Here is a 26,127-nt window from a genome sequence, read left to right as displayed (position 1 = left end):
ATAGCTCATATTATTTTCTGTGCTTTGGAAAAGAGCATGTGAACCTAACAGCATACTGCCTATTCTATACAATGTAGCACAGCATCAATTATAGCATATCAAGTATGAGTGCTTTATAGTGGCACAGCTCCACAGTTATTAGTATTGCTGCCTTAAAACTCTTGAGTCTCCATTTCATTTCACAGATAGGGCACCTTCTTTGTGGTGTTTGCTTGTCTTCTCTTTCTCCATTCAGGTTTTTACTAGGTGTTTCCATTTCCTGCAACATTTTTAAGACATTGGCAGATAATGTGGTCATCCTGTAAATTGTCTGTAGAAGTGCATATGCCATGTGTGTGCACATGTAGCAGTGGACTGGCATTCTATTCAGGTTTAATTCTCTGCCATATACCTGTTGAATTGTGGTAGAGTCTCATGGAATAAGTGGGTACAGGAGAATAAAGTAAAGAATGAGTTGCTTCATTGTGTTTGGACATTAACAGCTTTGTATGGAGTGTGATTATTTTTTAGATAAAATATACTTGGCCATAAGAATACAGCAGACTTGGACCTTTTAGGGTCAGAAAGTACAAAAGCTTAGGGCATATATATATATATATATATATATATATATATATATATATATATATATATATATATATATATATATATATATACATATATATATCTACATACATCTGACAGAGAAACCATGGTATTATTTATATTTTGTAGCATATGTATGTTGCTGAAAAACTGTACACACACACACACACACACACACACACACACACTTTTTTTCAGTTGCCAGCAGTTAGTAATTGCATTCAGAGTAAAGTGTGAGAAGAGTTGTGAGAACAGTAGATAACCCTGTAAGGGCATTAGTGTTATAGTAACTAGTCTGTCTGCCAGAGTACCCATATAAGTTTTCTTGGGTTACTAATGACAATTGAACTCCACTAAGTTATCACCTTCATTACTTCATTCCCATCTTTTTTAAAGTAATAGTCATATAATCCTCTTTCTCCTTTTCAGACAAAAATTCAGGACTTGCATCCCAAATGTTAGAAATGGCTCGCTGACTGCTTTGCCAACATAATGAGCTACTCTCTGTTTTTCCACATGTTCTTGCATGACAGTGCTGTGTCTGGTTATAACAGCTCTGGTATACATTCTTCTACCACTGCTTACTATCATTTCTTGAATTCAAAGATCATTGCAACAACTGCAGTAGTTGCGTTTTAGACGCACACACACTGCATTTCTTCCTCTTTTTTCACAAATAGCACTTGAAAGGGTGTCATACATTTGCCAATTTAACTCTCTTAAACTGCTTTTTTCTATCACTGTAAGCCTCCTGTGCATTTTGGAGTTTGAACTGCTCTATACCATTGGGACAATGGACTACAATACCTTGTTTGAAGGCATGATTATTTTTCTTTCTGTTCGAGTGTTTGGCTTTATCCAAAAGACTATGAAAAGTAGGGTGAATCATTTGGTTCTGTTTTAAAAAATTATGACACATTTTAATCTTCTGTGATTAAAATTATGATATGTTTAAAGTAGTGCTTAATTTGTTAGTAGAATAACGTTATAGTTCTGGAGGTAATGGCTGCTTAAACTGCAAATTGTTATTTCATCTTAATCTTTGCCTACTAGTAGTTTATTTCGTGTTACACTAAAAATGTAAATCTGTCTAGCAAATGTATTTGTCTTTAGGAATCCTTGTAATTCTAAATAACTAAATATGTGATTATGCTTATGCATGCATAACTATTTTCTAGCTTTGCCACAAGCACTACATACATTTTATCTAACCACTGTATGCCTGTGTTTGCTTCGCCTTTAGCCAGAAGTAGGATGGTGACTCTGGAGTAAGATTTCTAGTTTACTGACTGTGAAGTTTTGCATATTTTCCTTTGTCTGTATGCGTCCCTTTCTAGCTATTCTGGCTCCGTCCCATTTAATAAAATGTGCTGGTTAATTGGCTACACTAAATTGCTGATGTAGTTACTCTTGCCCTTGTGATCAGTCTACTTAACCAATTAACAGTCAAAAATAAGTATTAAACCAATCTGTTCAGTGCAACTTCATGGAACACCTAGAAACAAAGTATTATAGCTTGATGTAACAGTATGTATAAATAATGAAGAATGTTTTGAGGTGAGCTGATGTCAACCTTTGCTAGCTAGCTGCTTTGATGCTATCAGCCCAACAGCTGAGGAAAATAATGCCTGACACACATTCCTAACTGCACAGGAAGACAATGTTTTCACTGCTGTTGAAAGGGCTCTGATATAACAAAGATGCTTGTTGTTTTGCTAAGCTAGAGCCCCAAGTCTCCTCCCATATGTGGATAATAATGACAAATGTATTATGGAGCTGATGTCTTTAAAGGGATAATGTCTGTTTTGAGTACTGAATTATCTAGTCCATGTTTCTCATTTATTTAATATTTTTCTTGTGAGGGTAATTTCATTTGTTAACTGCCAATGTGTATATTTTCTTTTATATTTTACATTTTTTAAATGTATTTTCTATGTTTTTCTTGAAGGACGTTCTGACGTTTACTCTGAAGGACTCCGGACCTCCTACCACACGCCTGCCCTCCCTCCCTCTCAGCTGCAGCTCGGCTTAAATCTGATAGCTCCGGTTTCACTTGTCATTTGTTTCCCACTAGTCTGGTTACACTGGATTTTAGTTCTGTGTACAAATTTCTACCTTCTGCCTGTTACCTATTTTGGTAAGTGCATGCTGATGATTTTTTTTTTTGTGCTGCATATACATTGTTGCTGAGATTAATGCTGCATTTTGGTTACTATGTAGGAATTAAATAAGGATGAATACATGGCTATATTGTAGTAAAGTGAGGCTCAGAGTTATGCTATCCAAGGGTTTTTGTGATTACATCCATCACTCCTATGTGATGAAGCTTCTTTTTCTTGTCTGATACAAAGCAGTACAGTGTAAACAGCAGTTTGTAATATAATTTCTCCTGCCAAACTGCTGAAACCAGGAAATGGCTTCAGTTCAGCTCTGCAGTGCTGTGAAACAGGTCTGTTCATGACAAGTGTTGTAGCACTAACCTGGCATCCACAAAACACAGTGAAATATGAGCTTTTTATACAGGATGCATTTTGTTTTAGCATCACCTTTCCTCCTTTTGCTGTAGACTTTCAAATGGTTTGCACTCTTTCTTTTGTGCTACAGCTGGGATGTATTTCCTCTAATAAAAAGTAACAGTGCACATTTTTTTTCTCAGCATCAGATTTTAGCATTGTAAATCAGTAGTCATTCCAGTTTACTTCTATTTATTATTTGTGGGGGGGGGGGGGGGGGTTGCTGAATAGGGCAGGATGTTCAAATGGTAAAGATTTCTGGGATCTCTGTCATGTATATAATAAACAGTGAGCACTTCATCATGTGTTCTTAGGGTCTCCTAGCTGCCGTACTCAGTTGCACCTCCACTTATATTTTTGTTTTCAGATAAACATACAGCCTACTGTGTTGCTGAATAGGGCAGGATGTTCAAATGGTAAAGATTTCTGGGATCTCTGTCATGTATATAATAAACAGTGAGCACTTCATCATGTGTTCTTAGGGTCTCCTAGCTGCCGTACTCAGTTGCACCTCCACTTATATTTTTGTTTTCAGATAAACATACAGCCTACTGTGTAGTAAAGTTAAAATTCAGCAGACTTCATGAAACCCAAATGCAGCAGTTCAAATCATTCCTTTCATTTTTCTAGGTATCCATTATGTTTAGATGTCAAAACCAGCTGCAACTTTTACCAGTTATAAGTTTCACACAGGCTAATGTTGGAAACATATATTGCCGAACTTAGTAAATGTGATTATTTCAGCCACCTGATCCTTCTGAACAATTTACAACAAGAAATCAAGGAGGAAGACCGTAATAAGGGAGTTTTGTTTCCAACTTCATGTTTGTCTTTATTCTAGAACTGTGAAGGAATTTCACTTGACATCTCTTAATTACTTGGCCTTTGTAATCTGTCCTGGAACCTGAGAAGAATATATTGCCAACATATCATGAACGTTAGATGACCGGAATGTGTGTTTTCTCCTGGCTCGGTTTATTTGGTATCCATGTTTTGTCACTTAAACAGGTGTTTCTGTCATATAGCTAATCATTCTGTGTGGATAATATAAGCTTGATTAGAATGAACAAGCAAGACAGACAGAGGGGGACTAACACATACTAAAAAGCAGATGGAGAAAGCAACTCTCTTTTTCCTTACTTTATGCTGTTAAGCCATATTCCAGCTGTGTACCAGTTAATGAAAAATACATAAAATGAGACCTGTATAACATGACAAATACCTTAGTTTGCAGGGTGCTTAATCATGGATTTCTTTGAGGAGTACATTATAGCCTTTAAAATATGTGTATGTGACTAGAACCTGTTAGTAACAATATATGCACCTGACTGTTAAGAGAGCATTACTTGGTTTGTTTGTACTCGTGTAGCATAAACTGCAAGTCTGAATAATTCTTTCCCAGTTGTACAATGACAACCTTTAAGAAGAAAGTTCAATCTCTAGGAGTTTCAAATAGCATATCTGTTGTGAGTTTTCATACCACTGGAATCACGTGTACTTCAGCACAGACTGTCCAAGTCCGCTTGTCTTTTGTTACAAGTCTGAAGTGAGTCTTGCAAGGAAATGTGATTTGAAAGGTAGTAAGCAGTAGCAAACAGTGATGTAGGAGCTGTGGACAAGCTGTGTAGCAAGGTCAAGTAGTGAATGACACTGCTGAGAAATGGTTGAAGGCTGTGTGCAAAGCACATCTGAGCAAACAACCAGACATATATATATATATATATATATATATATATATATATATATATATATATATATATATATATATATACACACACACACTCTCTCTCTAGTGTGTGTGTGTGTGTGAAGGAGTAAGTGTAAATAGAGGATATGACATTATGCTGTGAAGAGAGCGGGGAAAATCTTTCTGGCAGGGATTCAAAAAGAAAGATAAGTGCTGTCACTTGTTGTTGTCTTTTGGCTTTTCCCGGTTAGGGGTTGCCACAGCGGAACTCCGGTCTGCTAATGATTGTCAGTAAATTTTTACGAACGTCGAGGTGCCAGCTCGACGTTCAACCTTCCACAAAGGCATGCCCATTTACGGATATCTTTCGAACACCCATCCAACCGCGGGGAGGACATGCAGACTCCACAGAGAAGGCACTCACCACACTCCAGCCAAGAATCGAACAGGAGAAGCTCTTGCTGTGAGGCAACAACGCTACCACTGCACCACCGTAGCTGCTCAAGTGCTCACTAGACAGCTAAAATAAAAAGTGGAGAGTGACTTTTTTTTATTAACAATCAAACCAAAGCAGATTCTGTTCCTTCACACCTGTGCAGTGTAGGTGACTTTACAGTACTAGTGTACTTTATGTAAAACATTACTTCTTGATATTTGTTTGAGGCTTACAAAGAACAGAAAAGAAGGGAATATGTTTATGTGCAGTATCTTTGAGGCAGGTTGCAAACTTAGCTTAATTCCCTAACAGAATACATCCCTTGGTACTTTCACTTCTTTTGGCATCATGTGAGTAGGACACTTTCAGCAGTGCCTTATACTTCACGATTGTATATTACTATGGAAGTATGCAAAAGAAAGTGTGCATGGGCTCTCTATCAAAAAGGCAAGACTAGATATTTTGAGTCTTGACACTTCTAAAATTTAAGACCAACCTTTGCAAAATTAAAAAAAATGAAATTTGCAACTCCCTGCATCTGCACAGTGAACCACACTGAGGAAGGATACATGTCCAAAACATTTGTGTTTTATTAAAGACTGAAGCTGCTATCAAGTATTTTCCTTACACTGGAATTTTTCTGTGAGAGTATAAAGATCCCATAAAAAGACATGAAAGAGGAGCAGGACTACATTTGTGCACCTGTGTGGAGGAGTTGCAGTTTGTATTTTTTCATACTTTGTAAACCTTCATGATCAGAGGACTTCCTAACAGTTGCAGTAGTGGTGACTTCATGTGAGAAGCACTACTTACAATGGATCTCAGCTCTTGGAATGTATGTAGTTGTAGTTAATGATGCATGTAGTTGTAGATAGTGAAGTCTGACAGTTAGCGTAAAGCTTTAAACTCTTGCGTAGCTGCTTCCTGTGTCGTGTACAGAACCCCCCCCTTTGGGCTGCCTGCTATATGAACCTGATCAAGCAACTTTACTAGACATGTTTCCCAGATTGCCCCTGAAAAGAGGCAGTTTTGTTCAGTGGGCTTACCTGGTCAGCAAATAGTTAAAATAAGAGCAACGTGAATTCCACTCTTTGCATCGTACTGAATTCAATAGACAAGGATGGTGTATATAAAAAGAGACTTAAATTCCTAACTTAGGACAAACCTTTTCCCCAGACTGAAAGAGTGAACTTGTTGCAGTGTGTGCTGCAAAGTTACATGAAAAAGATATATGAGAAGCAGAAGGCCTAAATTGGAAGGATGCCTTTTGGGGTTTTCAGCACTGCATCAGTGCATTGCCAGTAATGTAAGAGTGGTTGCACACATTGGGCATGACACCATTCATTTATTGCATCTGATACCAATGTTAGATGTGCATGAAAAAGGAGCGTGTGTGTGTGTGTGTGTGTGTGTGTGTGTGTGTGTGTGTGTGTGTGTGTGTGTAATGTAATTTTTTTATATATATCACACACACACACACACACACACACACACACACACACAGGGTTTCCACCTATGTCCCTCCCCAGACTCTGGAATAGATTGCCCATACATGTCAAGCAGAGTGCCTCTTTGGACCTCTTCAAGAGGAACCTTGACAATTGGATGGGAGAAAGGAAATTCACCCCAGGGATCACGTCAGTCGCCCTGCTAGACAGGGGTCCAGGAAAGTAAATAATGTGGGAAGAAATAGCCAGGGAATTGTTATGGCTAGGCTTGTATAGGCCCTAGGGCTGATAGCCTAGTACCAACCTATGAACCTCTTGGACAGAGGTGATAGATGCTGATCATGGAAATAAGGGTAAAACATGGGACTGTGACGACTGGGGAGATATGGGCGAAGGCTGCCAGCCTAGTGAAATAGAATTGTATATCAAATTCTGTCAACTGTATAAATAAATGTATCATACAGGCTTGTGTTTTTAAATGTTAAGAAAACACTGTGAAATGTGGAACTGCAAAATATGTGACCACATTGCACTCTACTGGCCAAGTGAAGCATGTTGTATCCTTTCATGCTAGAATTCGGCCCGAGGGCGGCTGGATGAACATTTCATGCCCATTGTTCTAAGGCTAAAGTTTATGACTAGAATTTAGATGTGGAAGGTGCTTTTATTGCTTTAGTTTCTGTTAGCATATAGATGTGAAATGTCTTGCATCGTTGTAAGTTTCTGAGGAGGTGGTAGATTGCTAAATAATGCACTTTGTGGCCTGAGAACTCAGACCAGGTGTTAAGATGATGCAATATGAATACTGGGAAAACCTAAGTGTCAAAAATTATGTAATTTTAGGAGGGCCTTAGAGACATGTTTGTTACTAATGTTAAAATACTATTTCTCAAGAGACTGTGGAGCCATTTTGATCTGGACATCTAACTCATCAGCACTCTGCTTATGCTCACATGTACGTTTTTAGCACTGTGATATATTGTACGAATAGTTAAAGCTAGTAAAGATTAATTGTTTTTCTTTGAAACCAGACCTGTCCTACTGTATTATTTTAAGTTTCTATGTGATCTGTGAACTCTTAGATATCTCTGTGTTGCAGTAGATTTGTCTTGCGTTTTAATTTATTATTAAATATTTTTTTTCAATAATTTTTATTTTTATTTTTACATTAATAAATGTCACAAATAAAACCATCTTACAACATGACCGTGTGTATATATATATATATATATATATATATATATATATACATATGTTATACATTGATGTCAAATACCACAGGATATAGGTCATACAACATATCTATTTACACTATGTACATAGATGCTTTCATTGTTAATTCCACAGTTATATAGACAGTATATACATTCGTAATATCCAAGTTATTTAATATCTGAACTTGTATGTTGGTTCCATTATAGTGTATTTCTAAGTTGCCGTGTGATGAATTACGCTAATATGATGTTAAAGGTTTGTTCCCAAATTTCTCTGGATTTCATGTTTTTTTTTCTTTTATCTATTACTATTTTATGAGCTAAAAGGTGTTGTATAGCTACTTATTTAAAACCCTCCCAAGAGATATTTATCGTATCTAGCCATTTAAAAGCTATATACAGTTTCGTTATTAGGAAAATTGTTAAAAGTGTATTTGCTTGTTTTGTTGGGTGGGAGAATGTGTAACAGAGTGAATTCCCAAGTTAATGTTGATATTTGATAACCCGTTTTTTGTAATTGTACCTCGAGAGACCAGAGTTTATAGACACATTTACAGCTCCAAAATACATGGATTAAGTCTTTAAACCTTCTACCTGTGGCTGGTTTGTGTAGGGATGAAGTATTCTTTAGAGTACGTTATATATTTTATAGAGTTTACTGTCTAAGCCCTTCCAATAAGCCTTAGACTGTATAGTCACATTACCATCGGGTATTAATATTGCACAGTAATAATTGGACAACCTTTTTAGGGCCTTTTAGTAGCTGATATTATTAACTGGAAGGTGACAGTAATTACTACCATATAGTCTGGGTAAAGGGGCACAGCTGGAGAATCTGTGTCAGCCTTTCCCAGGAGTGTCTGTGAAGTTGTATAAATACTTACCTCAAAGTGTGTGTGGTGGGTCAGCTACCTGGGCAGGGACATAAAGCACTGGTTGGACAGAGAGGGTACTAGAGGTTCTAGCTTGCCCAGTTAGGCTGAGACCTGGACCCTATAGCTGTGCCAGTGGGGAGTCTTATTGGGGACCTGGTGAGCAAGGGAGCAGCCAGCCCCAGACTGACTGTGATCTTTGTGCGCACTTAAGGGAAATTGTACTTTACTGTGTGTATTAGTTATCCTTTCCTCCTCTAGGAGACAACCTCCCTGGTGTTAGTGGTGAGGATTGAGGCTCCTTGATTGCTGGTCCAGGGCACGGTCGTCACAAGGGCCCTAAGGTCATTAGCCTAGTGGTGAGGATTGAGGCTCCTTGATTGCTGGTCCAGGGCACGGTCATTACAAGGGCCCTAAGGTCATTAGCCTAGTAACATCCTAGGATCCTATACACACACCTATATAAATTATATCTATATGGATCCCCTTCAGAAACCTGAAATCCAAAAGACTGAGATGAAAAATCCAACATCCAACAAGGCCGACAGCCTGGAACACTGACAAAACCGATCACCAACGTGCAAACGCACTAAAACCGTAACAAAGAAAACCTACCCATGTGGGGGAATTTGCTCCCCAACCCCTTTATGTGGGGGATTGTGGTCCCCACATACCCCCTAACTAAATATGCCATCTCTGAGATCGCACTATCCTGGAGGTAAGGAGCAAAGGTTAGCATGGTGGCCAAGTGGTTACTTACCGTTAGTGATTTGTTGGTGTTCCAGATGGTCTGTCTTCTGGGCTGTTGGGTTTTTTCATCTCTGTCTTTTGGGTTTCAGGTAAGTGGGATTTCGAGTTTCTAAAGGGGACTATATATAATAATATATATATATATATATATATATATATATATATATATATATATATATATAATTTGTGTGTAGAAGTGTTCTTGGTGGATCTGAATCTCTGCATAATAAGTTTAAGGTCTTTATAAAAAGAAAACAGCTTCTAACAACACTGTTAAATCATAGGATCTCACTTTTTTATTGTACCTCTAGCTAGTTGGGTAAAGTGTCAGAAAAGAGTAAAAACAAAAAAACGCATGTGATAGCATGTTTTTGTTTGTGTGTGTGTTTGTACAATGTTTGCTTCATACTTAGTATGGTACGATGGCTTGAAACATGCCAACTGTCTCCCAGGTTCTCTGTATTGGGCAATGTAAAGAACTGTTTTTTTTTTTTTTTTTTATTTGGTAAGAACCATTATAATCAACTGCCTATTTTCCAGGAATGAACTGAGAGTGCTGAATCTCTGAGTGTGGAGGAATATTTTGGGGCATTACAAACTCCTTCGCAGTGAACTTCAAACCTGTCCGGTGCTAGGCTCATACCTCTCAACCTCTTAGTGCAAGAAATCTGGACAATGCCAGAAAGAATAGGGGGGGGGGGACAAAGGCCCAAAAAATAGGAACAGAATTTAAATATTCTTCCTATAAACTTAGTTCCTAGAATAAAAGGTTTTGCATTATTGTATATTTTCTGAAGGATATAAAGTCTGAAACTGAAACATTTGTCTTTATTTATTGACTTTAATATTCAACAATTTACCAGAAAACCACAGTGAGGAACAGTTCAAAAATATGAGGAAAAAATCTGGACATTCTGTGAAAATCTGTACAGTTGAGAGGTATGGTAGGCTGACACTGCCCCACACACTCATGAAGCCCCCTCCCCAATGTACTTTCTGTGATATCAATTTAATAACACTCCTTAGGCAGTGTCACAGTTGCAGCAGTATGTATACTTATGAAAACTGTGTAAAGAAGAAGAAAAATATTAAAAAGGGAGAACAAATAAAAAGTGTGTGTGTGAGAGACACAGAGAGAAGAAGAGATAGTAGTGAAATATTTGTGGCACTTTAAAATTTGCATCACAGCAAACTAGACACATCTACAATATCTACAGGATATCACAAATGCATAGTGAGGGCAAACCAGAGTCTCTTTCTGCTTTCCATACTCTGACAGAGATACCAGAAAATAGCGGCTAAATCTCCCCTTTTGCAAAGTGTGTGGTTATTGTGAATGGGAAATTGCATAGGAAGTTGAATAAGGTGGAAATAAAGAAGGTGAAAAAGCTGTGTTCATAGAGGTATTGGGCCAGATTCAATAAAGCCTACACTGAGTGTACATGATATGTATTCAAGCATCACATTTTTTGTACTTTCTAGTCACTCAGAAAAATGACACTAATTGTAGATGTAGTCTACACTTTGTGGTAACCTTCATGAATCCCTGCCAAATAAAGCTCCAAGACTATCAGTAGGAAAACTAAAATTAGGAGGAAGAAGGTGCGAGTTATGTCTGTTATCTGTTCACCCAGAACGGTGTACACTTAGTGTAGGCGTTATTGAATCCCGGGGATTATTTTGAAAGCTGCACTTTGTAAAACACGTTTTAGCCTTTCTGGAAATAAACTGAACTTAGGGTGGAGACTATGACTTGGTTTCAAAAGCAATTTGCGCAATACCTAAACCTAACATGAAATTGGAGCTGTAGCTGGCTAATTTGGTGCTTAGTGCTGCTTAACACTAGGTTGAGGAGCAAAAAAAAACAAACAATGAAGCGATCTGCCAATTCTTCTCCCCTAAGGAGGAGCACAGGTCAAAATACCCTTACTGTCTGCTGCCCACGTGGTTATGTGGGGAGCAAAAAAAAAAAATGAATTTGACAATCAGATTCCCTAACACTTTGTATTCGGGGACGCTGTCCCCTTTCTCCCACTCTAGCTATGCTTCTGTGTGCGCCGAGTGGGGCTGATTCTGAGGTGTAGGTAGCACTGTCATGTAAGTTGGGAAAATTATGTCATTAGCAAAATATGTAAATGACCATATAGTGACTTGAAAATGAGTGACATTATGCTGAGGCCAATTTCACATTTAAATGAAGAGCACTATGGTGGAGGAAGTCAGAAGCATAAAAAAATGCATAAGTCACTTCTGGCAGTGAATTTGTACAGTGTCCTTGCTTTCTGTAACTGGAAAGAAAAAATTGTCCAAACACTGTCCAAACCTCCTAGAACAATCTGTAAAAGATCACAGTCTACAGCAGACTAGGCAGTACATACTCTTTCTTAATTCACACATACTGCAAATCCACAAAGCTCATCCATGCATTAATAGGAGAACATACATAAGTACATATGGTCCACTAAGTCTGCTTCTGCACTGCAATATGTTTTAATCGTAGGTGACTATAGTTAGTCACATGGAATCTACACTCACCGGAATGGACAACAACAGGGTGACTGCAAATTGTTTTATTTATTTATTTATTTTATATTTGTTGACCGGGAGTGTCCGACTGAGCAAAAGCCCTTTTTCAGTGGAGGCCTGGGGAGAAAAGCTTCATAAATATACAACAAAGCAAATGCTGCATACAGTTTATAACAATTTAAAAATATGTAACCATTTCAATGATACTATGAAACAAAAAGATCATAACAATAAAAGTATAGCAATTAATATGTTACAGTTAAATTTGTTGATATAAGGTTTAGTAAACAGAGTACAGGAAAAAGCTTTGGAAGTTAGACAGTTTACTAGTTGTGGTTCTGTGAGTAGTGTAAAGATTTGGAGGTTACAAAAAGCTTAGGATGTATGTCATTCAAGCTAAGTATTAATAGTTAGACAGTACTATGGGGGTGGGTAGTGTTCAGGGAGGGTGCATACAGTGGCAGATGCAGTGATTTTTTTTTTAAAGTAGTCTTTAGTGGCTAGTTTAAATTGTTTAGGATGTGTCAAGTTCCTAATTTCTAGTGGGAGTTTGTTCTATGCAATAGAGGGGTTATAGCTATATAAGTTGGACCCCATCTTTGACTTAGGTTTGTAGATATTTAATAGGTCTTGTGTTGCACTTCGAAGTCAGGTGGGGGAATATAGAATGGAGTGTATCATTTGGAGTTGCGATTGTAGGAGCAAGTGAGGTAGTTCAAGCCAGTTAAGGTATTGTAGGGGGAGACAATGGTGAAATTTATGTTTGTTGGGCTGCAAACCTAGCTATCTCATGAGAGGTTGGTTCTAATTTGGTAAGTAGGTAGGAGTTGAGATTTGTAAATATTTGGGAGCAGTAACCTAAGCAGGGTATGAGGTAAGTATGGGTAAGAGAAATCCTAGCTTTGGTGGTGAGGAATTTTTTATTCCTATACAGGAGTCCTAGCTTTTGATGTTTTTTTTTGATACAGTTGTTAATGTGAATATCAAATTTTAGTTGGTCATCAGTGGTAATACTAAGCAGTTTTGTGCTAGTTTCAACTTCTGTAGTAGTATTGTTGAGGGACCTAATGGAGAAAGATAGTTTAATGTGGTTTATATATTTAGGAAGAAAGAGTAGCAATTTTGTTTTCTTAGGGTTGAGGATAAGTTGATTATTAGTGAGCCACATCTCTATGGAGTTGAAAGATGTCTGGGTATTTGAAGTTCTGAGGGGGAATTAGAGATAGTGATGACTGTAGAGTCCTCTGCATATTGGACACTGCTAGATTGGGGGCAGGAAGAGTGAAGTAAGTTGGTAAAGAATGGATCCTTGGGGGACACCTGTTCTTACTGAAAGGGGGGGGGGTAGAAAGTGCAGAGTCCCATCTCACTGACTGGTGCCTATCAGAGAGATAGCTAGAGAACCAAGTAACTGTATTGTGGGAGAAGTTTAGGTCAGCAAGTTTAAGTAGCAGAGAGTGTGAGACTTATGTCAAAAGTCTTTGACAGATCAAAGAATAGGCAAGATATGAGTTTGTGGTTGTCTTTAGCAAGGGTTATGGTGTTAAAGGATAGTAGAGCTGTGGTTGTACTGTGTTTGGATGGAAGCCGTGCTGTGTTGGGAGTGAGCAGATTTTCCTGTGTGAGATAATGCATAACTTGTTTGTGTATACATTTCTCAAGGACTTAAGAGAAAGGGGAGAGGATAGTGATAGGTCTGAAATTAGAGATTTCAGTGGAGTTACCTCCTTTATGAATAGGAAGAGTGTAGAACTGTTTCCAGATAGATGGTATTTTTAGATTTGGAGATGGAGAGATTTATTAGTATAGATACTGGTGTATAGCAAGGAAGTGCGCAGCAATTTGGAGAAAATAGGAAGGTATGTTATCTGCAGAAACGGAGCAAGGTTTGAGCTTTGAGAGTAGAGTTTTGATATAGTTAGTGGAAGCAGGTTTGAGAGAGAGTTGACTGGGCTAGTGGTTGAGCGGGGTGAAGGGTTTTTAGAACTATTACTGTTTGAGAGATTGGGGTTAAAAAGTTTGGAAATTGATTCAATAAAGTAGGTGTTGAAAGTATTGGCAGTTTCATCAGGTGACTTGTCGGGACATGGATTAGGTGAAGTCGGGTTGCCTGGATGTAGTATATGGTTTATGGTATTCCAGAATTTTTTGGGGTCAGATTTTAGTGTTTTTGGGGGATTATAATAGAAATCTTTTTTGTCTTTGTTGATTAGTTTTTTTATCTGATTTCTGAGTTCTTTATACTTTTGCAAGACACCTGGTAGCTTGGTTTGTATCCATATTTTCCATGCTCTATCTGTGGTTTTCATATGGATTCTTCTGGTGCCAGGATCCATGATGTCACAAGGGCACTAAATATGACTATGCCCTAGTTTTGACCCATGTGAGAGTGAATGACCTGAGGTGTGGCATCCAGAGGGACATGATGGAACTCATTATGCATGTTTTAGTGGCAGGAAAGACACTAAGCTGGAGTAATAGCTTGCCTTCACCCAGAATGATGCCTAGTTACCAAGTAAATGTAATTGACTTTAAAAACTGGCTAAATAGTTAGTTTCTTTCTATGTGGATCCAATATGCGTCTGCCTGGGATGAGATTGTAGATAAATCTTGTTTCATTAGGGATGGCTTACATTTCTCATACGAGAACTTCTGCATGCTGGCTAAAGCCTTTGCTGCCCTCATGGTGCCCTTTTTTAGGCAGAGTCCCCCTACTGGGCATTCTTACATAGCAAACACAAATCTGGATGACATCATGGTTGCACTACTCAGTGCTAGCAGTCTTAAGTAGAAGGATGCTTGAACTTGAGGCCTTCATGCAACTCGTACACATTCATATACAAGTCACTGAGACATAGTTTGTGTAGTGAGAGCACTCCTTTAATACCAGGGTTTACCACCTGTCATTCATTCAGGCCTTTGGTAAACTGTGTGTGGGGGGGGTGTATCTGTGTTTGTCAGCAACACTATCACCTTGCATCACATTACCTGTGATCCTAACTTGGAGCTCCTAAAATCCAAATGAATTTTAACAAATTAAATTATTACTTCATTACTAGCTGCATATCCCCATCAATGTCCTCCAAAGATCACGGAAATTACCTCAGTGCAATTGAGGGGTTAAATATCAAGCCAAATACTTTTTTGCGAGGGGACTTTGGTTATGTATGCATTAATTGGTACACTTACACCTCTAAAAATGGATATGATTAAGCTTTCCTAAAATATCATTTCATTCTATTGGAACAGATTGTAAAATTATCCACTAGAAGCTTTAATAACTGGTGCACCATCCTGCCTGTACCCCCCACCTCATTCCTAGGTCAATCTGACCATAAGTCGGTCATCTTCTCTCTCTCATTTAGTAGAACCACCTCAGGTTAGACACAGAGGAGTTAAATATCAAACCAAATACCTTCTTGCAAATGGATTTCAATAACTCAGATATTGACTGTCCCATCTACACTTCTAAAAATGGATATGCTCAGCATTTCTTGGACTTTGTTAATACTATTGTTCTTGACTAAATTGTTATCCTTGACCTGATCCTTACCTATTCGAACTCTGCTTGTACTCTACCACCTTATGTCCTCATCTCTGGTCACATCTGATCACATGTCATTTATGTTCTGTTTCAGGCCTAGTAGCACCACTTCATGACCAAATGACACCGTCTCTAGGGACGTCACCAGGGCAAACCTGCTTCAGCATGCAGAAAGCCTATGCAAAGTTCCCAACAATCATCTGCAAATGGACCCAACTGGGAGAGCTACCACATTTATCTCTACATTTTACCAGCATCTAAGCAGCTGCATAGAAAAGTCAGTACCAATCTTCTCTAAATACAATGGTAAATTCAGAAATAAACCTCTTTGGTGAAACTCTCATTAATAAATTGTGTAACAAAATAAGGAAAGTAATGAAAAGTTGCAAGAACCCCCCCCCCCCCCCCCATTGCAGACCCACAGTGAAACATTCCACCAAGGTAGTTGAGTAGTATTCAAAAATACAAATTGGGAGTGCAAATTTGAAAGTCACTACAGATACCAAAGGAAACTGCATTTTTTTTCTAAAGTTATGTCAGGAAATGAAGGAGTAATGTCCAATGATGTACTGAACTTGGCTGTAATGAAATCACATATTCCAAAATCCCAAGGATATAGTCACCATATTAGCAGACAAATGTAAGGCTAACTTTACCCCACCTACATACATTGTTGTTTCCAGTATACTAGACAGTTGCTTCCCCTGTGCCAGTTTCCCTGAAATCACCATGGAACAAGTCTTAAAATCCCTACCAAAGACTAAAACTAATATTTTCATTGGACCAGACAACATACCAAGCTATATTTTCATCGGTGCCAAGTGTGTACTATTTAAGCTTCTACTCAAACTGCTGAGCCTCAGGCTATCCATGGGATTTGTGCCTGATGCCTGGAGAACTGTCACTGTGACTCCCTTACATAAGGTCACCCCTCTACAGACCCAGGCAATTATAGGTCCATCAGCCTCACCAGCTTACATGCAAAGCCATGGAATGTATCATTGCAAAATTCACTTCTGAAGACATAGGCAACTTAACTCATCTAGACCCCAGTCAGTTTGGTTTTGTGTAGGCCAGGTCATGTCTCCAGAATCTAGTAAGCTTGCGAGAAAAGATTACAAGACTGTAGACAGTGGTTACACATTGTACACTGCTTATCTTGACCTTTTCAAAGCTTTTGACACCATCTCCCATGTTTGTATTGTTAGAAATGAAACCCACATTAATGTATACCCCTGTGTTATCTACAGGATTGCAAACTGGCTCTTCATCAGATCCCAGGTTGTGAAAGTTGTTGGTACCCTCTTTGAACATAAAGTTGGAACCAGTGGGATACATCGGGGATCAGTGCTGGGCTTTTTCCTGTTTATTTTTTCCAAACATCCAGTTCACTATCCTAGATGTGTGGTTGACCAAGTTTGCTTATGACTGCAAGCTCAGTGCTGATGTTCTTCTATTCATATATTGCAGTATTCATAACATGAGGAGTCCACCACCAGCTGACTCAAATGTCTGGTCAGCATACAAAAGCCTAAAGCTAGTGTGAGGTATGTGCGACGTTGCACATAGAACTAATCCAATGTTGGTCATAAAGTGACGCCAGGAATAAAGCAGACCGGCATGTACCAATCCTCAGAACTTTTCTGCTGCCAGTCAGAACATCTTCTCTTGTTTGCTCATCAGCAAAGTTGCGGATTCTGATCCAGATAAAGTGCCCCTTTGAGGCTTTTTCTTTTTGTGTGCTGCTGTTTGAGGCTTTTTCTTATTGTTTTTGTGTGCTGCTGTTGTGGCTGAGGTTACATGTCCTCTAGGAAGGCCAAGTACCAGTGTGGAAGGCATATTTCACATAAAGATTCACAAGATATGTGCCTTTTTTTGCCTAGACCCTAACCATGACCATACCTCCTGTGCGATTTGCAAGGCATTTGACCCAAGACCCAGTGTAGTCATCTAGCTTCCCTGAATCTGTATTTAAAGAATGAGTGCCTTAAGTGCTTAGCATGCGAATAGCATGCGATGCCATGGAAGGTATGTCATGCCCTTCAGGTGAGCTACTTATTAAGAAGGCCAAGAAATCTATGTCTGAGTTACCTGCTGCTCCTCCAATTCCATATCTCTCTCTCGAGGCTGATGTTGGCCTGGAGACCCTTTTGCAGTCCATAGGTGAGTCTTCAGCAGGTACTGTAGTGAAGGCCGTGAAAGATCCTATTAGTACGTCCTTGGGGGGAATACGCAGACATCCACTATGGACATAGGGGGGAACCCAGTGGCATGGTTTCTGAAGGCCTGCATGACATTCCTCAAATCCTTGTTCACGAAGATGTCTTGAGAATATTATAGAGTGCAGGGTGACATTGGGTCCCTTGTCCTTCCACCGCATGGATGTCCCACACAAAAAGAAGAAATCTAGGCATTTTTCTCCTGTTTCCCAAGATCAGTCTGTGGATTGGTAAGCCTTCTCACAATGCCTTTATGACCCTGAGACAATCTACTGGGGTCTCTCTTCCTTCCCCCTCCTTTTCTCCAGTTTCTCCTTGGAAGAGGATTAGAGGTGAAGATTCATCTGATAAAGATGATTCTTCTGGGTATGAATCATTGGCATATTTTGCCCAAATTTCATCAACCTTAGTATATGCTTCCCTAAAGAGGATTCACATGGTATAGACTCTCCAGGAGAGGCTATTGCCTTTGGAGAAATCGTAGTTAAAATGAGGGAATTCTTTATATGGGATTACTCTCAGGTGTCAGAAATTCAGGCCTGCACCTGTCGCCCTTGGGATTCCGGATACTGGCAAAGGCTCTTGCAACCCCTATAGTGCCTTTTTTAGGCAAGGTTCAAATGACAAATTCACCACCGTAACCGGTACAAGCAAACAAAATCTGAGGGTAATGCTACTCAATGCTAGAAGTCTAAACCTCAAAATGCACTCACTCGAGGCACTCCTTAAAATGGAGAACATCGACATCTGTGCAGTGACAGAGACCTGGTTCAAAGCTCCAGAGAGCACCCCTGCATTACCAGGCTATAATTCATACCACACCTTTCGGCCACCAAACCTGGACCGAAACATAAATGTGGAGGTGTGTCCATATTCATTAAGTATATCCACACCTCCAAGCTAGTTGCTCAGCATAATGCATCCGATATCCAAGTTCATACTAACTCTGGGGAAAACCACAATCCAGATTGTAGCTTGCTACATACCCCCCACCATGCCCCAGGATTCCCACTCCTTGTTTCTTGATACACTGGAAAATATTAAGGTACAACCCAACACTCTAATAATGGGTGATTTCAACTACCCTACCATTAACTGGGAAAACTACTCATGTACAAACTATTTTGCTCAACGTTTTCTGGAAATCTTCAATTCCAACACCTTGGATCAACTTATCCACACCCCCACCAGGGGCAGCAATACCCTAGACCTAGTCATCCCCAACATGAGCGACCAGTGTTCCACACCAGAGTTCAGCTGGTCATTGGTCAGATCCGACCACAAGCTAATCACCCTAGACATCCACATCTCGCTCCCACCCCCCATTAGGAAAACAACCATAAAAAATTTCTCCAAAGCCAACTTCACACTTCTTAAGACAGAAGTGGCAAACTTCACGACACCCATGCAGATGAATAGAGGTACGACTGCTGAATCCTACACAAATGCACTTTATAAGCACTTATGCGAGTGCATGGATCATGCTATCCCTAACAGAACCAAGATGCTATCCTCCAAAAAAAGGAAGCCAATCTGGTGGTCTTCTGCCATAAACAAACTCTGCAACAGAAGAAAGAAACTGTTGCAAAAAAGAGTAAAATCCCACAATTGGAGGAACTCCCTGGTCAGCCTAAGTAAGAAGCTGAGATCCCTCATAAAATCCTACAAAAGCTAGTTATGAAAACAAAATTGCCAGTGATTCTAAAGACTACCACAAAGCATTCTATAGCTATGTCAAGAATCTCAATGGCAACACTCAGATCTGCTTTGAGTTACAGCACAATGACACTAAATATACAGAACCAAGTGATAATGCCAACATCCTGGCAGATAGGTTCAGTGCTAACTTTACCCCCTCTCACCCCCTAAAGGGTCCATCTTTATACTGGAAGAATGCAAAGTTCCTGTAATCACGGCTGCACAGGTAAAAACCTCACTCTCCAAAGCCATGAACACAGCATCCATGGGACCCGACAACATCCCAGGCTGCCTTCTACACGAACTACAGAATGAACTGGCACTCCACCTAAGTATCATGTTCAATCATAGCCTCACCTCAGGATTTGTGTCCATTGAATGGTGCACCGAGACTGTTATCCCACTGCACAAAGGGGGGGGGGGCACAACAGATCCCGGGAACTACCGCCCCATTAGCCTGACGAGCCTGGTCTGCAAGGCCATGGAATGTAACATAATGGAACTCATAAACAAAGACATTGGAGATCTCCAAACTCTGGACCCCACACAGTTTGGGTTTGTAAAAGGCAGATCATGTCTCCTAAACTTCTTTGAAGTAGTCACCAAAGCCATAGATGAGGGTAAGGTGGTTCACACAGCCTATCTAGATCTCGCCAAGGCGTTCAACACCATCCCCCTCTCTGGAATTATAGATACTCACTAAACAAGGTATAAATCCCTATGTCCCAAGATGGGTTGCCAACTGGCTTACTGACAGAACCCACACTGTGAAAGTAGCAGACTCCAAGTCAGACTTCAGACCAGTGACAAATGGAGTACCACAGGGTTCAGTCCTGGGTCCTCTCCTGTTTGGTATCTACTTCTCTGAAGTACAGGCTAACATAGAAGGTCTTTGGCTAACTAAATTCACAGATGACTGCAAACTAGGAGCCGTAATCAAAACTCCTAACTATGTGAACATCCTACAAAAGGGCCTCCCTGAGACAGATGCCTGGTGTCAAAGCCATGGTCTCAAGCTCAATGCCAAAAAGTGCATTGTCATCCCCTTTGGTAAAAACTCTGTAGCCCATGAACTACTACATAGGCGGTAGTCTACTTAACACTGAAAGTATGATGAGAACTTGGGACACAGGTGGACAGTAGTCTCCCCTTTGATAATCACATCACCACAATGGTAAGGAAATCCTTCTGTGTGGCACATTTCATCACAAAAGGTTTCTCATCCAGAAAAAAAAAGAGATCATTGTTCCCCTCTACTCATCACTCATTAGACCCATTATACGGAGTACAATGCCCCTTTTGGTATGTACCTCACAAGACATCTACAACAACTGGAAAGGCCACAAAAATACCTCACAAAGAGGATTATTGGCCTCACAGATGCCTTACGCAGACAGACTAAAAAAAACTCCAGCTTTACTCTGTCGCATATCGCCTACTCAGAGGCGATCTCTGCCTAACATACAAAGCTATGTCAAACCCAGAGCTGTTGGACATGCTCCACTTAAAGAAATCCCAATCCCTCCGAGCTACACGCTCTAGGGACCTAAACCTTGTCACCACAATAAACAGAACACGCTGAAGGGATAGATTCCTGTCCCAGAGACTTTCCATACTCTGGAACAGACTACCTATCTGTATCAAACAGAGCTCCCTATTGGCACTCTTCAAGAAAAATCTTGATGATTGGATGGGTAATAGGAAATTCACCCTGAGGATCACTTCTGTGGTTCGCTTGAAAGGGGCACAGGAAAATAATTTTGTTGTGTGGCAAAAGGCAGGGTACCTTTCTGGCTAGGCTTGTATAAGCACTAGGGCCAATAACTTAGTACCTACCTATGAACCTATAAAAAAGATATTATGACCATCTACAGATGGACTCCCCATCTCCATCTACAGTTCCTCCTGTGCTGCCAGCCTTTTTGGATGCATTTTCTGCAGCTTATAAGTGTCCTGACTCCCAACCTCCTGCCCCTAAAAGGCCGTATAGGTTTTACAAGGTATCAGAGGATTGCAACTTCCTGTATAAATGCCCCTTTGGAGTCCCAGCAACAATTTCTGTGTCTGCTGATAAGGCCTCTAGGATGTTGCCTTCTATTTCCCTTCTCTCCTCAGACAAGGAGAGGAAAGTTATGGAGAGGTTGGGGAAGAAAGTCTGTACATCAGCCACTTTAGCCTTTAGAGCCATTAATTACCTGACCCATATGGCCAAATATTCTTTAGCTCTTCTCTTTGAAGCTATTAAGTTAATTTCAGAGCTTCCAGGCTCCCTTACTAAGTCTTAGTTATTTCCCATTCTGAGCTCTTCTGCTCAAGTTGCATGTCATTCAATTAAGTGTAACTATGATGCAGTAGAGTATCTGCCAGACCTGCTGTTTCAGGCTCTGTCCTCAGGAGGTACTTTTGGCTAAGACTGCAGCCCTTACCAGATGATATAAAGGCTAAAAATTATGGATGCACCTCTAGACTCCAAGGCCTTGTTTGGTACTTCTGCTGCAGAACTTTTAAATTCATTACAAGAAAAGGGAAATAAGATTCAAGATCTCAAATACATTTTTGTGTCACCAGTCCTCTGATTTCAGAGGAACTATCCCTCTAAAACTCTTTTTGTGAGGAAATCATCCAGACATCCTCCTTCCAAGGGTAAAAGAAATGCCAGAAAGCAATACTTGGCCAAGTTCTCTTCTTCTGCACCTCTTGCTCAGAAACGGCCCTTTCCGGGCAAGCCAGGTAGTCTGACTACCAATCTCTTTGCAGCCAGACCCCTTTTTCCTTGCATCTTTCACTGTCTCTCCCTGCTTGGAAACAGAACACCCAGGACTCTTGGGTCCTTTCCATTATTCTCCAAGGATAATTCATGGTGTGGAAAACTTCCACCTTCTTTCAGGGGTATTCCACAACCCCCAAAAGAACAGTTGAAATACTTTCCCCAAATCATACTCGGCCTTCATTCTTAGGGTACCATACAGGAGGTTCCACCTTCACCAATAGGAAAAGGATTTTATTCAAGGATATCCCTGGTTTCCAGGAAAAATGGTCCTTGGAGACCCAGCCTAGATATGTCACACACAGGTTCCCACCTTTCACATGCTGTTCTTAAGCACTCTACTTCCCCACATTCTAAACCATGCCTACATGGTGTCTCTGGATGTCAAGAATGCTTACCTACACATTCCTATCCATCATCTGTTCAGGAAATTTCTATGCTTTGCTATTGCTTTTTCAAATTTCAGTTATTTGCTTTACCATTTGGACTGTCTATGGCTCCAAGATTCTTCACAAAATGCATAGCTCCTGTCATAGCTTTTTGCAGACTAAGGGGCATTCAGATTTTTCCATACCTGGATGGTCATCTTCTTCAGGCCCACTCTCCAGACACTCTTCAAAAGAATCTATTCTTCACTGTGTCCCTGTTGGAAAGTCTAGGTTTCACCATCAACTATCAAAAATCTACCCTTGTTCCTTCACAAGACCACATTTTTCTAGGATGTAGAATCCATCTTTACCTGCCCTGATGAAACCTCAGGTCAATATGGATGCAACATGTTCACCCATTGGAGTTTATTCCCTTTCTTCCCTGCTTGAAAAAAGAACTGAACTGGTGGATTCGGCAAGTTGCCACAAATCCAGGCCTACCCTTACAACCAACCCTTCCCACTCAGGAGCTGTTCATGGATACTTTGGACTTGGGATAGGACCAACTACGGCATTCTGGAAGGTTCAGGATGTGTGGTCTCCTTCCCAAAGGAGGGAACACACAAATGTAAGAGAGATGAGAGCACTTATTTTTGCTCTGCAAATTTTCAGACCTCTTCTCCTTCCAGGCACCCTAAAGTGTTTCACAAACAACACCATAGTCCTTTGATATGTCAACAAGTAGAGAGGGACCAAGTCTTCTCCTTTGCAGACTGGCTTTCCACGCTTGGGAGTTGGCTACTCATTGTAAACTAATCCTTCAGGCAGTTTACATTCCTTTCATTCAAATTGTTGTGGCAGATATGTTGAGCAGGTCCATACTCAATCCCATGAATTAATGTCAACCAGGGATGTGTTACTGGACATTGTCCACTGGTGGGGTACGCCTCAGATAGACCTCTTTGCCTCCCCTATGAACAGACCACTTCCAAAGTTTTGTGCCAGAGTTCCCCATCCTCAGGCATGGAAGTTGGATCTCCTATCTTTCTCTTGAAAGGGATGTTTCTCTTTGCATTTCCCCCCATTCCTGCTTCTCCAAAATCTTCTGTTGAAGATCCAATAGGAACAGCTAAAAATTTTGTTGGTGATTCCCTTTTGGCCAGAACAGCATTGGTTCCCCCTTCTGCATTTTGACAAGGGCAATCATCACAAGTTACCTCACAGAGTGGATCTACTCACACAGGCCAAGGGATCTCAAATAAATCCACAGATGTCAACCTTCAGCTGACTCTGTGGGTGATAGGGTTTTTGATCCCTTTAAGACACTGTTTCTCTTAGAACATTCTGCAAGTTCTGCAGGAGGCCAGAAAATCCAATATTAAGAAATCTTTTATATTTCAAATGGAAAAGGTTTTCCATCTGTCTTTCTAAGCACCTACAACCACTGTTAGTTGATGTTCCAGTGGTTCTGTCTTATCTATGTGAATTATTGAAGCGTGGATTGTCATACTCTTCAGTAAAAGCTTATCTTTCAGCAATCTCTACTTGTTTGCCTGTGATTCCTCCCTTGGTTTCAAGATTGGAATTTAAACTTTTCCTGAAATGCGTCCTTCATATCAAACCACCAAGGAAACCAGTTCCTCCTCCTTGGAATCTAAATTTTATTCTAGAGAAACTTACCTTAGCCCCTTTTGAACCATCAGTTTCTTCTTCTCTTTACCATTGCACTTGGAAAACAGTTGTTCTTGTGGCCATCACTTCAGCCAGAAGGGTCTCAGAACTTCCTTCAGGTACTTATGGCTTCTTCCTCCTTTACTGTCTTCCACAGGGATAAGGTTCCCTTGTGTACCAATCCCTCCTTTATGCTCAAGGTGGCAAATGAGTTGTCACTTAATCAATCCATTAATCTGCCCACCTTTTTTCCATTTCCACAATCCCCTAGCAAGAGGATTTTATACATCTTGGATGTGCATAGACAACTCAGATTTTATTTAGACAAAACCAAGTCTATTAGGAAATCTGATTGCCTTTTCATTTCCTATTACCCTAGGACCCTGGGCAGGCCTGTTTCCAAGCAGACTGTCTCCTCTCATTTCTAAAACCATTTCCTTTTTTTTTTTTTTTTTTATTTATTTAACATTTTGTTTCTTTTGCTATGTGTTTGATGGGGAAACTTTTGCAGCCCCAATAAAGGCTCACTCCACTAGAGCTGTGTCTTCGTCAGTGCTTTCTTCATTGTCTGCAACAGTGTGTGTTGTCACACTACATAGAGTCTTCCTCTGTATTAGAAGCAGCTACCTGGTCTTCTCTACCTGGTCTTCTGTACACACTGTCATGAAACACTACAAGTTGGATGGCATTTCCATGTCTAGAGCTGGCTTTGCAAGGGCTATTCTGCAGGGATTTGTAGAGTGCGTTACTGCCCTTCTGTCCAATCCTTCTACGTGAGCTTTAGTATTCTCTTATGTTATGAATACTGCAACGTATGAATAGAAGGACACAGAATGGTTGTGTAAAATCTTACCATAACCATAGATGTCCTTCTCTTCTATATATTGCAGTATTCTACCCCCCCCCCCATCTTCCCATGATGCTTGCCTGATTCCTGGTTGAGTGTTTCCTCACTTATCTCAGGCTTGTGTTCTTCCTGGGGCATTCAGTTACGAGGCTTGGTACATAACTGACATCCACTTTATTCTCTACGTTAGACTAGTTCTATTTGTGAAGTCGCACATACCTCACAGTAGCTTTAGGCTTTTGTATACTGGCTGGACATTTGAGTCAGGTGACAGCAGACTCCCTCATGTTATGAATAGTGCAACATATAGAAGAGAACATCTATTGTTATGGTAAGATTTTACACAACTATTCTTTATCATCTCATTCACTGATACTAAGCAGCTCCAGCAAGGTTGGAATATTCATATTACTTTGTGTCTGAAAAATGGCTTAAAGTTAAATTAAAAAATGGGCAACGTAGCAGCACAGCAGAAAAGCTGTTCCTACCTCCTATGTTATAAATGGTACTCCTGTTCAGGCCGAGAAGGTCATAAGAGGCATGGGTACTTATGTGGATAACCATTTTAAATTCAATCATCATGTTCCACCATAGTCAGGAAATCCTTCTAGCTGGTTCAGTTAATTACCAAGGGAATATCTTTGAGTCAAATAAGTTATCCTACCTCCTGTATTCTTTCCTTATCAGACCCCTCACCAAATACAATGCCTCCTTTGGTATGTAGAAATCCAAGTGTATTGCTCAACTGGAAAGGCCCCAAAGAACTACCTTACCATGTAAAATTAAAGGCCTTCAATTCTGCAACAATCCCAGTAGACTGGCATGATTCTTTATACTCGGCCTACAGGCTGCTCTGAGATTACCTGTGTCTTGTTGTTCAACCCATAAAAGACCCAACAGTATTTGACGACCTGTTTCTTTTTTGTAAAACCAGTGGCTCTACAAACACCTGCAGTAGTGCCCTAAATCTATACCACCAGTA

The 26,127-nt window shown here is 40.1% G+C and overlaps 1 protein-coding gene across 4 annotated transcripts in view; it reads left to right on the top strand.

Moving 5' to 3' along the window:
• The first annotated feature begins 2,061 nt into the window (after positions 1–2,061).
• PHKA2 (phosphorylase kinase regulatory subunit alpha 2) overlaps positions 2,062–26,127 on the top strand; it is a 1,461,438-nt gene continuing 1,437,372 nt past the window's right edge. For 3 of the 4 annotated variants that reach the window (XM_044073068.1, XM_044073067.1, XM_044073065.1), the window contains exons 1-2: positions 2,062–2,142; positions 2,534–2,722. The gene's annotated coding sequence lies outside the window, so the exon portion shown is untranslated. Of the gene's footprint in view, positions 2,143–2,238; positions 2,443–2,533; positions 2,723–26,127 lie in introns of those variants that run through there. The other variant, XM_044073066.1, reaches the window with a different exon arrangement.

The sequence above is a fragment of the Protopterus annectens genome, chromosome 5.part1 (genome assembly GCF_019279795.1).
Source record: "Protopterus annectens isolate FY-2018-M chromosome 5.part1, PAN1.0, whole genome shotgun sequence".
Taxonomy (NCBI): Eukaryota; Metazoa; Chordata; order Ceratodontiformes; family Protopteridae; genus Protopterus; species Protopterus annectens.
This window is presented reverse-complemented; position numbering and strand designations above follow the sequence as displayed.